Source organism: Pinus tabuliformis, chromosome X (genome assembly GCF_031772625.1).
Source record: "Pinus tabuliformis cultivar Carrire ecotype Pingquan chromosome X, CPIR1, whole genome shotgun sequence".
Lineage (NCBI taxonomy): Eukaryota > Viridiplantae > Streptophyta > Pinopsida > Pinales > Pinaceae > Pinus > Pinus tabuliformis.
The window spans coordinates 1325988739-1326004580 of record NC_142308.1 but is presented as its reverse complement, the minus strand read 5'-3'; the positions used below and the strand labels follow the sequence as shown (position 1 = coordinate 1326004580).

The 15842-nt window shown below is 38.0% G+C and overlaps 1 long non-coding RNA gene and 1 pseudogene across 2 annotated transcripts in view; one reads left to right on the top strand and one right to left on the bottom strand.

The window, feature by feature from the left end:
• LOC149144973 (uncharacterized) overlaps positions 1-15842 on the top strand; it is a 26231-nt pseudogene extending 10389 nt beyond the window's left edge. Inside the window, exons 3-10 of the transcript XR_016265137.1 lie at positions 6894-7004; positions 7107-7207; positions 7314-7408; positions 7982-8234; positions 8273-8295; positions 8919-9026; positions 14719-14775; positions 15782-15842. The product of XR_016265137.1 is annotated as an uncharacterized LOC149144973 (transcript). The remainder of the gene's footprint in view (positions 1-6893; positions 7005-7106; positions 7208-7313; positions 7409-7981; positions 8235-8272; positions 8296-8918; positions 9027-14718; positions 14776-15781) is intronic.
• On the bottom strand, positions 2924-4159 carry LOC149144974 (uncharacterized). Its single transcript, XR_016265092.1, has 2 exons — positions 3675-4159; positions 2924-3577 (listed from the first exon to the last, which is right to left on the bottom strand). It is a non-coding gene; the product is annotated as an uncharacterized LOC149144974 (long non-coding RNA).

Genomic DNA, 15842 nt, shown 5'->3' with positions numbered 1-15842 from the left:
CATACCCAATCAGGAGGTAATTAAGCAGACTATCATGGATGAGTATCATCGAAAACCATATGAAGGACACCTTGGCTACCAGAAAATGATCACCTCCTTGAAGAAGGAATTCTTTTGGCTAGGAATGAAAAAGGAGGTGGCAGAATATTTGACCAAGTGCCATGAATGCCAACTAGTTAAAGTTGAGCATCAACACTTGACGGGGTTGCTGAATCCCCTACCCATACTTCAATGGAAATGGGAAGTAATCACTATGGATTTTATCGTTGGTTTGCCCCAAACCTAAAAACAACACAATGCCATAATGATGGCGGTGGACAAATTGACGAAAGTTGCACACTTTATACCAGTATAGTCTACCTTTAAAGCTGCCCAAGTAGCAGAAGCGTTTATGAAGGAATTTTTAAGTTACATGGAGTACCTAAGGTTGTTATTTCAGATAGAGACCCAAAGTTTACGTCTAATTTCTAGAGGTCATTATTTACTGGTCTAGGCACTCAGTTGAACTTCAGTACTTCCTACCACCCTCAGACAGATGGGCAGACTAAAAGAGTGAATCAAATTTTAGAAGATATGCTACGCATGTATTGTATGAATCAACCCTCAAAGTGGGAAGATTACCTCCACTTAGTGGAATTCGCGTACAATAATAGTTATCAGTCATTGTTAAAAATGAGCCCTTTCAAAGCACTATATGGAAGAAGGTGTCAGATTACCTTTAACTTGGAGCCAACTTGGGGACAAACTCGTGTTGGGGCCCGATATGCTTAAAGAAATGGAGCAGATGGTAAAAAAAATCAGACAAAACTTAAAACAGGCTCAAGATCGCCAAAAAAGTTATGCTAATAGGAAAAGAACCCCAAGATAATTCCACATGGAGGAACAGGTGTACCTAAAGATTCAACCAAGGAGAAGTTCTCTGAAACTGGGAAGTTGCTTAAAATTAGCTCTGCGATATTATGAGCCATTTGAAACTTTGGTCAGAGTTGGCCCAATGGCATATCAATTAGCATTACCTGCTCATATTAAAGCACATAATGTTTTTCATGTTTCCCTATTAAAAAGATATGTACCTAATTCTAATCATGTGATTAATTAGGGTGTGATACAGGTCGAACCAGAAGGAGAATTCCTGGTTGAACTCGTACGAATTATAGACAAAAGGGAAGTGGTTCTTCAGAAAAGAACTATTCCTCAGATAAAAGTATAGTGGAAACATTTTGGGCTAGAAGAAGCTACCTGGGAATGAGAGGAAAGGATGAAGGAAGCCTTCCCACTACTGTTCCAAGAAGAAAGGAAACTGGATTTCACCGAGGACAATGTCTCTTTTAGGGGGAGCAAAGATGTAATACCTTTGGAGCTTGATTTGAGAACTTTTAATTTATTTAAGGTGAATGATGAATTTTGGACAACTTTATTTATAAGAAACTATGTTGTTTTTGTTTTGTGAAAATAAGAAACTAATGTAGAAGCTACACGTGTCCTTATTTTGTTTTAAGGAATTGTAGTGGTAAATGTTTTAGTCTTGAGATAAGAAAAGATAGGGCTATTTGAAGAGTGAAATTCTTCCAGTCAAGAAAAGAAAACAGTTAAAAAATTAGTTATATTCCAAGAATGGGTATAACAAAAAGAAACTCCTTACTCGGAAGGAGGGTTCTTGGGTTTTCTTCTTCCTTTTGAAGAAAGAAGAGGGTACGAAACAATTGGCTGGAGAAAAATGTCGTTGGACAGGAACCAAAAAATTAAACAACTAGAGATAAATGTTGTTTTTTCTGGTACCCATTAAGGGGCTACTTTGGGAGAGAAATACAGAAGCCGCCTAACACCAGTGGGAGATAAAACTGGTGTGCCCTATAGCAGAGAAGGTCTTTGCGCCAGGATGAATATAGAAACTTGCAGATTGCAAGGTATACTGTTTATTTGACTGGAAGAATTAGTAGCTCGGGAGAAGCTAGAGAGGAATTTGGCTTATGGTTGGGAGGTTTGAATAGATCCTTAAATATTTTCCAATGTTTTAGATCAGTTTCTAACCTTTCGATTTAAAGATGAAGAGATTTTTAGAGTGACTGTACACATGTATAACCCTTATGTAGGGAAATGAGAAAAATAAAAGTTTTAGATTGAGTGTGAAAAATCACAGCGAAGTCGTCTTGTGGTCAGTAAAACCAAAAAGAAAATTGTGTATAGGTATAGACTTAATAGTTGTTTCTAATATGTTTCTCTATCTGAAGTTGAGAGCTAAGAAAAAAGAAAAGAGAAGAAAAGATTAATTCAAGTGTGGTATGTTAGTATGATTTCTGTTGCAGGAGTGCAGGGTATGGACCATACATAGCAAGAAGCAAGTACTAGTTTGAAGCGTAGGAAAACCTTTAGGTTCAAAATTGCTGGAACGAAAAACATATGTGTGTATTCCTAAAAAAATAAAGTTAGCATTGGAAAACAAGCACAAGAAGCTTACTGCATGTATACTGTATTGGTAGAGTAAGATTGAATATTTATATGTCTACGACCTGGTAGATGTGACAAAAATAAAAGGGTGGAATTATAAGGACTCCACTAACCTAGGGTTAGCTCTAAGGCTATTGAGTCAAGTGACTCAATGGCCAGGCACAGTTCCTTCGCTAGGAGGAATTAGATGTAGAGATTTTGTAAAGAAAATTGAAAATGAAAACTGCATATAAAACATATCCAATCGGAAGAGGGTTTGTATCCAAAAATACCCTTGCATTTATTCTTACCATTAAGAATGAGTAACTTATAAAACTACCTTGTTATACCAAGTATGGAAAAGAAAAGCAATAATAGTAGAACGGTGCAATTGCATTACGAAAAAAAGAAAGAAAACATTTAACATGTGTATATTTTGACATCCTCAATTTTACATAAGACTGAGTCAGCCCCGTCGTCACAACATGAACAAGAATAATCATATAAATAGATGGTTTTGCTTAAGAAATCCCTACAAAAATAACATTGTACATCTGTGGTCGAAAAATGTTGTAGCAACAAAAAAATATTCATAACTCTTAAATAAATAATTACATGGTGTCATAATGTTAGGGATGAAAGGGCCGTAATTAAAACGAAAGAGTATTCAAGTAGCAATTCCAACCCTAAGGGTTTTAAACGTCGTAAAATATAAAAATAACCTGAACAAGGCCAATATATACATATTGGACAAGAGTTTCAGTCGACCCAGATTCTGGGTATCCGATTTACGAAAGGGAACCTAGAAAAAAATATAAAAGAGGGAATTACAATAACATTACACCTGGAGGTGTTAATTCTGGAAAGGAGATAGTGAGTTGAAGTTGTTTGCTCAGAAGTGCGTACCAGAAAGCTCGGAAGGTGCCTACGAGAGAAACTGAAGAGGAATCAAATATAATATTATGAGATAGGGTTTTTATCCATGCAATAACCCCCCCTGTGAGTTCTAAAGAAATTTTGAGAGGCAACCTGGAAAAGAAGTAAACAAGGGCTTTAAGCAAGTAGAAATTGCACCATGGTGGAGAAAGACATACCTATACAGGAACGACCAATCACCTCTGTTATCTCTTCACCTTGCGCCGTTATGGACCTATGGAAATGAGCCAGAGGATATAGGGTTACAGGGGAGGCGGTAAATGCCTTCTTGCTGAAACTTAAATTCAAATAAACGAAACCACAACACTTACCAAATGAAATTGAAAGGGATAACCCATCTGGAAAATATCCTCGAAAAGGTCTTGTTGGCCCTACATCATTACCACTTAGTTAGGATAGGGTAAGAAAAACCTGAGCACAAGGCATGAAGATTCAATAAGGCAATTAAACTGGGAGGAGGCCAGGTTAACGATAATACCTACCAGTTTGCAAGTTCTGGTCTCGGCGTGTGTTAATGCTTCGAGCCTCGTCGAACCACCCTAAAGGGTTTTCTCGCTACTCTATAAGATCTCAGATAGGGTGCAACCTCATCGATTTGTACCAGAAGGCGAAGCCCTCTCCTTCCCCAACATAAAGAAATGAGAGCCAACTGGGGCCTATTCCCTGTAAGCAGTTAACCAATCTAACCCTGATGTGTGACAACCGTTGGATTTAGGTTTTCACAGATGTAAGGCTAGGATGGCCTCTAAGGGGAATCTACCATTAAAACATCATTAATGAGGTGCTGGGGTCATAGAAAGTTGCTTGGACATATATCTTGGTAAGAGAGGGAAAGAACTTATGTCCTAGGACATCGACCACGTCTTGCTAAAAGGAGGTGTTCCAAATATAATCATGATTGAGGAACCTTTCGTTGCGTAGGAGAAGTACTCATGGATAAAATAATCAAGTGGCCTGCGGTGGTGGAACTTCAGTTATAAGTCATGAGTGTGTAGGTGGGCGCATATGGAAAGTGCTAAGAACTTTTTATTTAGTAAACACGTTCAGATCATTCGGTGAGTAAAACAATGCCGAAAACTTAAGTCACATGACACGAGGACATGAGACACGAAGGACACGTAAATACGAGTATTCAATACGAAACGTAGTGACCTGCAAATAGGACACGGGGGACACGTTTTATATATATTTAATAAATATATATATATATATATATACACTCTGAAATATAGTTTTTTATCCATATTAAATTACACGTTGCAGCTTATCTAATCAAATTAAAATATAATTACTTCTCAAAGTTCATAGTTCACTTTAAAAAAATAAATAGAATCAAAATTTACTATTTAGAAATTAGAATGTGATATGTTTGGTCTTGATTCTTGAATATTCAATGTTCATTGTTCATGTACAACTTACAAGCACATAAGAAAATAACTAAAGTCTAATCCTATTGATTCCTCTGCCCCTCTTGTGAGAAAATGCCACAACTTTCCCTTTCCCTCTAGATGTAGATGTTGGTGCTGGTGGAGTTGGTAGTGGAGTTTGCTATGCTCTAGAAGCTGAAGAACTAGAAGTAGGAGCTATAGGAGGTAGACCACGTCCTCTACTGGTGGCAAGGGTAGCCCGGGCAGGTGGTGTCACCTGGAAATATTACAATCTCCCAATCCTGAAATCCTGAAAAACTGATAAGTCTGCTGCATTTTGAATGAAATCTAAAATTCTACTTTCTCCATATGAAATCCAATGAGGCCGGAACCACTCTCAAACATCCTGAGTCATTTCATGGTAATGTTAAAAATTTAAGTAAAAGGATGAAAATGAAGATTAAGAAGAATGTCACTTTTACTTTAAGAATTTAACATTACCATGAATAGCATATCAATATTAGGGCCTAGACTTGATCATTAAGCTGCCCCACTCAAAAATTATTTGTTTCTTTCAAAAAAATTGCAGCTGATGCAGGCAACGTTTTCTATCAATGGAATACGCGTTTTCCAGATGCAGGACACGACGAAAACCGGCGAATACGTTTTACATTTTACAGGACACGATGAAAAACGTTTTCGACACGTTTTAGGGCCGTTTTCGTGTCCGACACGTAAAATACGGGACACGGGACCTTGGAGGACATGACCTGTGACTTAGCCGAAAACTGTATATGTAGTTGCGTTTATTATAACATAACACACTGGGTTACAAAACAAAAGGAGAGAGAGTGATGGAGATTACACTCAAGGTGAAGATTTGGTACTATTTAATACAATGTATATCTTACTAAGATAAGAATTATAAGGATGTTAGACTAAAAGGTGCTATTAACTTCAGTGTTGGTTTCATGTTGCAAAAATGTATATATATACCTGTTTATAATGAAAGTTATAATTGCTATTACTTTGTATTAGTGGTGATGTCACCAATGTTATGGTTACCTATGTATATATGTTTTTTTTTTCTGTCTGTAGTGGAGACGTGACAGATGCTGTGAAGACAGGTTTCATGTTGATGTGTAATTCACTGATTTATGATCTTAATGCCTTGATCTGTCAAGCTGTGTTTAAGGAAAGAAGGTTATGATTTGGCTTGTTCGGTTTTTTGCTCTACGGTTTAAATTTTGTGTTATGTTTTCTGCCACCAATACATAAAATAAGGTGAGTTCAAATACAGTTTTATTTATTTCCCACAATTTGTTGAATTCTGCTTCTAACTCTACCTAGAACAGGTATAGGATGTCCTGCTCTCTTGCTCTCTCTCTTTTTACTTTCTAAATATGCTATATACATTTTAAGTTTCCTGAAGGCCCCCACAGGTGTGTGGTGTAGTGGCAAGCAGTGAGATGATTGGGCTTATGTTAACATGGAGACCCTGGTTTAATCTAGAGTAGGTGTGGATGAGACCATGTGCAAGCACTAGGTGATTTTGATGCCATAGAAATGGTCTTCATATTGTGATTGCGTAGTTGGACAGCTTCAAGTTACCATAAGCAGCATTTCCAGAAAAGAGGTTTCCTAAATGCACTATAAAAGCTAATGTGGCAGAACAAAATGGTTCTCATATTGTGATCGCATAGTTGGACAACTTCAAGTTACCATAAGCAGCATTTCCAAAAAAGAGGTTTCCTAAAGGCACTATAAAAGCTAATATGGCAGAAGAAAATTATGTAATCTGCTGTAACATTCCATTTGGTTCTGTCTTAAGCCAGTGCTGCATTTGGGCTCAGCTTTAAACTCGTTTTTAACTCGATCCATGTTCTCAGTTTAAGTCTATCCTCAAATCAATTCATTTGTGTTTAGCTGAAGACAACATTAGCTATGACGGTATTTGGGTGCTCGGTAAAGTTGATATTCAGACTAATTCGGTTTTTGTGTTAAATTTCTGGTCTGGTTTAATGGCTGACACTTTGTTTTCATTCTATCTTCAATTATGCCTGTGACATCTGAGCTCCATTACGATCTATGGTGTGGTACAATTCTATGCAATTCTTTAATACTGGCACTAACTTGCAACTTTCTTTGCTTGTGTTTTCGCAGGGCTCTAGAGCTTTTCTACTACTTAAAAGGTGGAACAGTAGATTATGGCAAATAACACACTACACAGTGCCCAATATGGCCATGCTCGCTTTGGCAAGAATTATGAGCAATGTAAATGAATATAAGGGTTCAGCCTTTAACTATGAAATGTCTTCCGCAAGATATCTTGGTTGAAACTAGAAACATTCATCGCTCTGGTTTGAAATTTTACAGGCTATTATCCTGAATGGGATGAGAATCATCCAGTACACTTTGTTGGGCACTCTTCCATTGTTCAAGTTGTCAGGTTCCTGCACAATATGCTTGCTGAAGAAGTAATCCAGTCACTCATTATTCAGCCCAAATTTGCTTTCCCGTTGGTAACAACGCTGGAAAGTTGACAAGTTTTTCCTTTACGATGCTAGAATTATATTTCTGCAGAAATTTCAGGGATATAATAACAGTTCCGAAGGTTGGGTGCTGAGTGTTACTGGTGCTTTCAACGGAACAACTCGTGTCTACCTGGATGGAGTACAGTGAGCTTCCCAGAAATTGTCTGCTTGTTTGTTTTATGATTTCTTTTCAGAGTATCCTTGTTTTTGCTTTCGAATTTCAGACTCCCAAACTATGTATTAGTATTGGGCAATGAATATATATACCCTAGTGGTAGAGTAATAAATGTTGTATAGACTGGGATATACAATGAGTGCATGACGGGATGGTCGGGCGGTTTGGTTTACTTGCCCCCGGCCGCGTTTCGATTCCTACCAAGCTGCAGATACTGCAGCGTATTTGTTCCATGGCGACTCCAGTGATGTTTAGATGTTGACGGCTGTCAGGTTCTGATGCACATTTGTACCCATATATATGTAAAAAAAAAAGAAGGCCCATAATGCTTCTAAAGGGAACTAGCCCCTCCCATTTAAAAAAAAATATGAAGCAACAGATAAGAGTAGAGTGATAGATGTTGTACAGCATTTATTACTCTTCTGTTGGGTGCATATTGATTGCCTATTGGGCTTGTATCTTGTTTCTACTGACATTGTTGTTTCCAACTCACCTATTTCGATACTTGTGCTTAAATATCCTTACCTTTTGGGGCATTGTAGGTCAGGAGATGGAAAGACGATCAAACCCATCTCTCTGTTACGGCTGTGTTGCGTGGGAGTTATTATCTATGATTGGTTGGACATTGCTTGGCTGAAAAGCTACTACAACTTTGGGTTTGATCATTTTAACGTGACTTGGCGAAAGTTTGGGATTTCCGGGCTTATATAGAGTCTTCAAGGAAAGGTTGGACCTTTTGCTTCAGAAGATTGGATTATTCTAGATTTAAGTCTACAGGTCTCAGTTGAACTTAATGTCTACAGGTCTCAGTGGAACTTAATACCAAACTCCAGAATTTTCCAAATACCTACTATTTCAGGTGGGAAATGCTGTTTTTTTTTGCCCTCATTTGATAAAGACTAGCATAGATCCATCTTAAGCATGGATCTAACATGAGCCGAGAGGGATCAAATTTCTTCACATGCAAATTTCTTTAAGGTACAAGATACAATGTATTTTTTAATGCTAAATAAACTTTTTAACCATAAAAACTTAATTTTTCATGATATGTACATTTTTTTTTTATAAATAATATATAATATATACATAATTTACATTAAAATATTTTACATCACATGTACATGGAGACATTTTATCATGCAAATTAAAATGGTATTTTATTATTATTATATTTTTAAGTATATGTCAATATTAATCCCTATTAAAATATTTTATTGATAAACCCATATTGAATATTTTTTATATGCAACATACTTACACATCCCCCTCATACTGGGCTGTAGAATAAGCCTCTCGAGTCAACCACTCTATGCTTGAAAACAAAATAGAGATGTTCAAAGCCCATATTATGTCTTCTTCTTTCATTAGAAGCAATTATAGTTTTATGTAGAATGCATATAATACACATTCGTGGTGGTTAAAATTTCTGAATTTGACGATTGACTAAATATTGATGTTTCAAATCACTTTTGCTTGAAACAAATATGCTACGAGAAAAACACAAAAATTGTCTAGAGTCACCATACCTTCAAGTTTGTTTGGAATTCATCATTTTTTCTTTATTAGGATGTTGCAGATGAGCCAATGGTGTTAGTTTTTGGTAGCATCGGAAGTGCTCTAGCCTTGAAAATTGGTGGAGAGGCTAAGGCACGTGAGTTCTAAAGAACCCATAAACTGTTTGGTGAAATTCCACCTGGATTGTATTTTATTAAAATAATTAATATTTTTAATGGGGTTCCTAAGTTTAAACTTAAGAAAATTAAAATATTAATGGGTATTAATCAAAATATGGGTGAGAATGATCTAGAACGCGGATCAAGTCAAGTTTTAATCTTAGACGTTGATTAGAGACTTAATTTCGGTCGTTGAAATCTCAACAGTGAACGTATAATGAGGCTTGGGGTTTATTTAGAGACACATAGAGAGTTGATTAGTGAGTTCGATTTTCCTAGGGTAAGGTTTGCTAAGGAATTCAACATGTGATCAAGTAGTGAGGATCAGAAGCAATACTGGAAGGAAGTGATTTCCAGTTACAGTGAATGTACGTTAAAGAAGATAGGGAAGGATAATAGAGCCAGTGCTGGGCCAAGGAGGGACAACACAACAACTGGAGGAGATTGACGCAGAAGGACAACACAAAAACTGGAGGAAGTTGACGCAAAAGTGTTGGGGAACAAGCAGAGATCAGTGTCGGGAATCATTGTAAGTGATTGGCAAGAGAAATCTTGATTTCTCAGTAGCAGAAGCAGCAGCAACCCAGGTTGACACAGTCAGAGGGAGCCTCCACGCAGAAATAATGCAGCTGCTGCGTAGGCTCATGTAGAGACTGCGTAGTGGGTCATCCAAAAGCTGGGGACAAGATAAAATCTACAAAATCAATGTGAGAGAATTCTCAGTGATCTTCTCTGAGTGGATTGCCATTTTCTTTGGGGCATCCTGATTGTATTCAGATATTTACTGCCAATAATAGAAACCCTCATATCTGCTGCACTAATTTTCCCACATTGGGTTTTTCTGGGGACAATTGTCCAAAAACAAGTGTGTCAATGTGATTGTTCATATGCTGATGTTTCTCGTGCCTTTTAATTTTCAGTTCTTAATTTCGGAAGTCTGCAACTGAATTTATTTTGGTATTTACTGAAGCATTGGTGAATAATTTATTATAAATAAGTAGAAGAAATAAATCAATTACTGCAACAAATATTTTCATGGTATCATAGCAAGGTCCAGGTAAGATGGAAGTAAAGAAAAAGAGCATGGAGAACAGTAGGGATCATAGTATTTCCGAATTAGCTTCTAGAAGAGGAATTTTCTTGCTTATCGAGTTCTGCATCAACAGAGGATTGGTACATTGATAGCGGGGCTTCGACTCATATGACTGGAGAACGAGAATATTTCTTGAGCTATCAGGAGGAACATATGAACTTCCAAATCACAATGGGTAACAGGATGTAATACACCCTAGTAGGAAAGAGAACCGTTACATTCCAGACAACAACAGGAGATAGTTTTCGGGCCACGAACGTACTGCATGTGCCAGGGATGGGAATGAAATTGATTTCTGTATCTCAATTACAAGATAAGGGATATGATGTATACTTCATTGGTAATAGAGTATATGTCAAGCATCCTAAGTGGAAAAAGAGGGCCCAAATTGGAATTCGAAGCAACATATTATACAAGTTGCAACTCGAATCTTCTATGGCACTGATAAGCAATAATGTCAATGGAGAAAAATAATTAAATGAACTGTGGCATAGAAGGATGAGAACATCATGGGGCGTTAAGGATGCTCAAGGAAACTATTAAGGGGGTTTCGGTGCTTACTACCAAGCATGATGATACATGTAGAGGCTGCGTGCTAGGCAAGTATGCTAAAGCAGCTTATTCCAGAAGCAACAATAGAGTTAAGAGTGTATTAGGCTTAATACACTCAAACATTTGTGGTTCAATGTCTACAAGAGCCATCAGTGGTGCTGAGTATTTTGTCACCTTCATAGATGACCATCCCAGGAAAACTTGGATTTTTTTTTTTGAGAACCAAGGATGAGGTCTTTGATCGGTTTAAGGAGTTCAAGGCTCTATTGGAAACCTAACACGAAGGAAGATCAAGATATTGCACTCAGACAATGGTGGAGAGTACACGGATACGGACTCCACAAATTTCTACGCAAGAGAAGGGATCCGAAGAGAATGGACATTACCTTATAATCCAAAGCAGAATGGAGTTGCAGAAAGGAAGAATAGAACTATTGTTGGAGCTGCAAAGGCGATGTTATATGATCAAAATCTACCCAAGTTTTTATGGGTAGAAGCATGCAACACAACTATATACATTCAGAACATGACTCCTCACAGGGCTTTAGGAAAGAAGATGCTAGAGGGTGTTTTCACGGAAAAGAAGCCAGAAGTAAGTCACCTCAGGATATTCGGAAGTGTGGCTTATTGCCATATTCCAGAAGAGAAGTGGACCAAGTTAGAGCAGACTGTTGAAGTTGGGTATCTCGTGGGTTACAACGAGACTTCAAAGGCGTATCGAATCTACATTCCGAGCAGTAGGAAGATTGTAGTAAGGCGAGATGCAAAGTTCATGGAAGATAGAGCTTTCAAGAAATCTCGAGAGATGTCGTTTGAAGAATAGGCTGAGGATGCTCCTCTGGTCCAACAACATGGATCAAATCTGGCAGGAAGACAGGTGTCTGGGTCAAGCACGGTAATCAATACTAGCATCTCCTTAAGAGAAGAGGAGTCAAGAGTGTCACAACAGGTACAACAATAGGAAGAGGAACAAATGGAACCTCCCACCACCAGTGGAAGAACTAGTCGAGAAGTATGACAGACTCTAAGGGACGCAGAGGAATTCATTGGAGCTCCTAGAGCCGAGAAAAGGCAGCGTAGACAACCTGACAGGTACAAAGCATTGGTAGCTCAGGTTGAAGAACCTTCTAGTTTTCGAGAAGCTGTACAACACCAGTATGGGTGGATGCCATGGTAGAAGAGTACAGTTCCATCATGACAAATGATGTCTGGGAAATTGTACCAAGACCAGAGAACAAATCAGTTGTGGGTTCGAGATGGATCTACAAGATCAAGTATGTTGTAGATGGCAGCGTAGACAAGTACAAGGCTAGGTTCGTCGCAAAAGGATATGCTCAAAAGGAAGGAATAGACTATGAGGAAACCTTTGCCCCAGTAGCTCGATATACCTCTATCAAATCCATTATATCCATTGCAACACAGATGGGATGGGAGATTAGCGAAATGGATATCAAGACAACGTTCTTGAATGGGGTGATAAAAGAAGAGGTATATATCGAACAACCAAAAGGCTTCGAAACACATGAAAAGAGAACTCATGTGTGTAGGTTGAAGAAAGCCTTGTATGGACTGAAACAAGCACCCAAAGCTTGGTATGGTCGAATTGACAGCTACTTACAACAGTGGGGATTCATCAAGAGCGATGCCGATCCAATTCTATATTATCTGTTGGTAGAAGGTGAGTCGTTAATTCTTATATTGTATGTGGATGATCTATTTTTGACAAGATCATCCAGACTCATAGAGGATTGCAAGAAGAACTTGGAAACAAAGTTTGATATGAAGGATTTGGGGCTAATGCACTATTTTCTGGGATTGGAAGTTTGGCAGCAAGATGGTGAGATCTTCCTTGACCAAGATAGATATGCATCAGAAAATTTGAAAAGATTCAAAATGCAGGATTATTGATCTATGGCTATGCCTATGATTACCAATTGGAAGAAAATAGATGCTTCTGGAGACAAGGAAGTGGACCCCACCTTATACAAACAACTCATTGGGTCGCTTATGTATCTGGTCAACACCAGGCCAGACATATGTTATGTTGTCAACACCCTTAGTCAGTTCATGGTGGAACCCAAAATGGTGCACTAGGCAGCAGCAAAGCACATTCTCAAGTATGTGTGGGGAACAATCAATTTTGGATTAAGATACACCAAGGGCGATGATATCAAATTGAGTGGATTCACTGATGCATATTGGGCAGGAAGTTCAATAGACAAGAAAAGTACCACTAGGTATTGCTTCGGTATTGGATCTAGGATGACCTCTTGGTGCAGTAAGAAGCAAAATTCTGTAGTAGTGAGCTCTGATGAAGCTGAGTATATGGCAGCTATCAAAACAACATGTGAAGCTATATGGCTCAGGAAATTGTTTGTAAATCTATTCAGAAAAAGGATGGAAGCGACAAAGGTCTTCTGTAATAATTAGAGTTGTATCAAGCTCTTTGAAAATCCAGTGTTTCATGATCGCTCCAAACACATCGATATTTAGTGTCACTTCATCAGAGACTGTGTCCAGCGTGGGGCGATACAGTTGGAGTATACTCCCACAAGAAATTAGGTAGCAGATGTCCTCACCAAGGCTCTAGGAAGAACAAAGTTTGTTCAATTTCGGGAACTGATGGGTATGTTGGAAAATCCCTCTCAATAGTGTGATGCAACATTTGAGAGGGAGCTGTAGTACAAATGCAGCAGTGGCAGGCGCAGTTTCATGGGTAACAATACCGTCGCAGCAACAACATAGTGTTGGTGGCAACAACAATGCGGAAAGGAGGCGCTTCAGAGACAGAGCAACATGTAGTGGGACATTGTTGCTAGAGCACTTTCCTTGCTAATAGGGAGTGTTAGTTTTTGGTAGCATTGGAAGTTCTCTAGTCTTGAAAATTGGTGGAGAGGCTAAGGCACATGAGTTCTAAAGAACCCATAAACCGTTTGGTGAAATTCCACCCGGATTGTATTTTATTAAAATAATTAATATTTTTAATGGGGTTCCTAAGTTTAAACTCGGAAAAATTAAAATATTAATGGATATTAATCAAAATATGGGTGAGAATGATCTAGAAGGCAGATCAAGTCAAGTTTTAATCTTAGCCGTTGATTAGAGATTTAATCTTGGCCATTGAAGTCTCAACAGGAAAAGTATAAGAAAGAGACTTGGGATTCATTTAGAGACACACAGAGAGTTGTTCAGTCAGTTCGATTTTCCTAGGGCAAGGTTTGCTAAGGAATTCAAACCAAACCAATGGTCAAGCAGTGAGGATTAGAGGCAAAACTGGAAGGAAGTGATTTCCAGTTCCAGTGAATGTACGTTAGAGAGGACAGGGAAGGATAATAGAGCTAGCATTGGGCCAAGGAGGGATAGCACAATGGATGGAGGAGATTGACGCAGAAGGACAACACATAAACTGGAGGAAGTTGACGCAAAAGCGTTGGGGAACAAACAAAGATCAGTGCCGGGAACCACTGAGAGTGATTGGCAGGAGAAATCTCGATTTCTCAGCAGCAAAAGCAACAACAACCCAGGTTGACGCAATCAGAGGGAGCCTCCATGCATAAATCACGCAGGGGCTGTATAGGCTCATGTAGAGACTACGCAGTGGGTCATCCAGGAGCTGGGGACAAGATACAATTTCAAAAATCAACGTGAGAGAATTCTCAATCATCTTCTCTGAGTGGATTGCCATTTTCTCTAGGGCATCCAAATTGTATTAAGATATTCACTGTCAATAATGGAAACCCTCATATCTACTGCACCGATTTTTCCACGTTGGGTTTTTCTGGGGACAATTGTTCAAAAACAAGTGTGTTAATGTGATTGTTCACATGTTGATGTTTTTATTGACTTATAATTTTCAGTTCTTAATTTGTGAAGTCTGCAGCCGAATATATTTTGATATTTATTGAAGCATTGGTGAATAACTTATCATAAATAAGTAGAAGAAATAAATTAATTACTGCAGCAAATTTTCGCAGTGGTGCTATCCTAGCAATGTGCCACTTCCTTACAAAGGTTACAAGTAAGTGATGATTAATGAGACATATTTCTTTCTTGCTTTCTTGAGCAATTGGTTATGTTGGTACATCACTGTGGCAAATTCAAATTCTTTTTTTTAGAAGAAAAAAAAAGCTTTATTTTGATTAAATAAAAAGAGAAGACAAAAGCAAAGATCAATCTCAGCTAAATCATCATTCCCTTATGAATCTTGCTAGATATACCTAAAGTTCTGTAGTTTTTATACAAAATCTCTCCATCTATCATCCATAAAAAGAACCTATGTATGTTAGTAGATAAGTCCATCTATCATCATAATGATAAGTCCATTTTGTTGTCACATTGTAACTTCAAGATAACAAAAACTATCCCATATGAAAATAGAAAAAATTAACAAAATTATGCATCTTAAGAGAAATTTATGCGGCCAGCGTTTACCAATCCATTCTCAACAAAAGCTACAAAGAAGAATTTCCCCAGCTACTTAGTAATGCCTCTCTTTGTTAGGAGATTGGAAACCTGGTTTTGTTCCTTGTAAATATGTCCAAAAGAAATATACTGGAAAGAACTCACCAAACTACGTATGCGCCTCATCTAGTTTGATAGGATAGGAGGATTAAACTGTGTATAATCCATAACCATTCAATAATGCAATTTGCATCACCATGTACATGAAGGGTCTCCAAACCCAACCATTTTGCGCATATGAGAAACCCCAGAAAGCTATAATTTCTGTCATGCTATTTGTGCTATATCCACCCCCCCACCATAAATGATAATATCTACCCTGTTCTAACACAAAGAAAGCACCACACCCACATTTCCTCTTAAGACAATCTCCATCGAAAAAACCTGTTGGAAGATCCTTCCAAATGTCCTTGTCCCTGATTGCCCTCTTGTAAATGCTCTTCTTTGTAAGCCCAAATTCTTTATCTGCAACACTGGAAAATCTCAATTCATCTAACAAAACATCACAAAAATCTAAAATCTACGATATGTTGTTACTACTATTAGCTTGAATTTCTTAACAGTGACAAGGATTGGCAAGACAATGTTGGAGCATTAAACACAATCTCTATAATGCCTATCTAG